This window comes from Protobothrops mucrosquamatus, unplaced genomic scaffold, assembly GCF_001527695.2.
Source record: "Protobothrops mucrosquamatus isolate PMUCROS unplaced genomic scaffold, P.Mucros_1.0 scaffold455, whole genome shotgun sequence".
Classification (NCBI taxonomy): Eukaryota; Metazoa; Chordata; class Lepidosauria; order Squamata; family Viperidae; genus Protobothrops; species Protobothrops mucrosquamatus.
Genome location: NW_015386778.1, coordinates 426,346 through 427,942, shown reverse-complemented (window position 1 = coordinate 427,942; position 1,597 = coordinate 426,346).

Below are 1,597 nucleotides of genomic sequence, written 5' to 3'. Positions count from 1 at the left end.
ATAACAACAATCAATGGATGTTTGTTTCTCAGGCTGGCAATTAACTCAGCCAAATGTATGAACTCCAACTGTCAATACATAGTATGCTTCAAATTATGTAATAAAACAAGTTTCTCTCCTGTTGTTAGCTTTAGTTCTTCTTCAAACATGCTTAAAAATTACTTTTAATAATAATAATAGTAAAGTTGGAAGGGACCTTGGAGGTCATCTAGTCCAACCCCCTGCTCAGGCAGGAAACCCTATACCATTTTGGACAAATGGCTGTCCAGTCTCTTCTTTAAAACTTCCAGTGTTGGAGCATTCACCGCTTCTGGAGGCAGGTTGTTCCCCTGGTTAATTGTTCTAACTGTCAGGAAGTTTCTCCTTAGTTCTAGGTTGCTTCTCTCCTTGCTTAGTTTCCACCCGTTGCTTCTTGTCCTGCCTTCAGGCGCCTTGGAAAAAATGTTTTCTTAAACATTTGTAATATTCAGAATATACTTTCATGCTAACGAACGAGATTCTACTTTGAATTTATTGCCAGGACATCTCAGAATATATTTTTAAAAATTTCATCAAAGGACTGCTCTCACGTGTCCGTTCCAGAATTTTCCCAATCCCATTCAAGCAATTCTGTATCATGCCCTTTAACATTCAAAATACAAACTTTTTTTAAAAATGAAGAAAATTATTTTAAAATTACGTTTATGATTAAATTTAAAACCATTGTATAGCATTTCTATATGAAGATGTTAGGACAGAAAGTAGGGTTGCCAGGTCTGCTTCCAAAAAATAGCGGACAAGCGGGGGGGGGGGGTTAAGTAGTAAAAAAAGTAGACTGTACAGCTTTAGATTACGTACCATTTCATCATAAAGCTTTTGAATAAAAAAAATGTCCACTATTTTGTGAAAAAAATAGTGAACATAATGTGAAAAAAGTGGACTGTCGACTCAAATAGTGGACACCTGGCAACCCTAACAGAAAGTAACTATATGAATGTTTGATAGAAGGGTACAAACATATGAGATACAATTGGATATTACTTGGTCCTTTCAATATGAATTTGAATTACCTTAAATTTTATGTATGCGATAGAAGCATCGTGGCCATGGGAGAGATATGCTATAAAGGAATATTTAAGTCAATCTGGCAGCTGTTAAGTTCTGTCAGAATTCTCCTTTTTGATTACCCCCTTATTATGAAGAGATTTCTGATTCCAGTTTTAGAGACTGCAAGAAATAATCCCATTTGCTCACTTGTCTCGATACAGTAGTAGGAGGAAAAACTTAATAAATGCAAAGTCTACTTGAGAATCAGAAATGAAAAAATACACGAGTTGTTAGGCAGACCACGTAAATTATTTAGAATAATATTTGAAATGCACCAAACGTATTGATCATTCTTTTATTACCATTAATAATAGGGTAAGCATAATTATCCTGCAACCCTATGAAATTTGGCACACGTGTGTTTCTTTTGTTCTTCTCTGTATGTGTACAGAGAGGGAGCCCTGCATTATTATCTCAGCTGGAGGAGAAAGCTCATTCTGCTCAGGCAAAACTGACTTTTATATGCTGGACTATCCAGGACTTTTAGTTTCGTTTATTGTTACAGATCAAG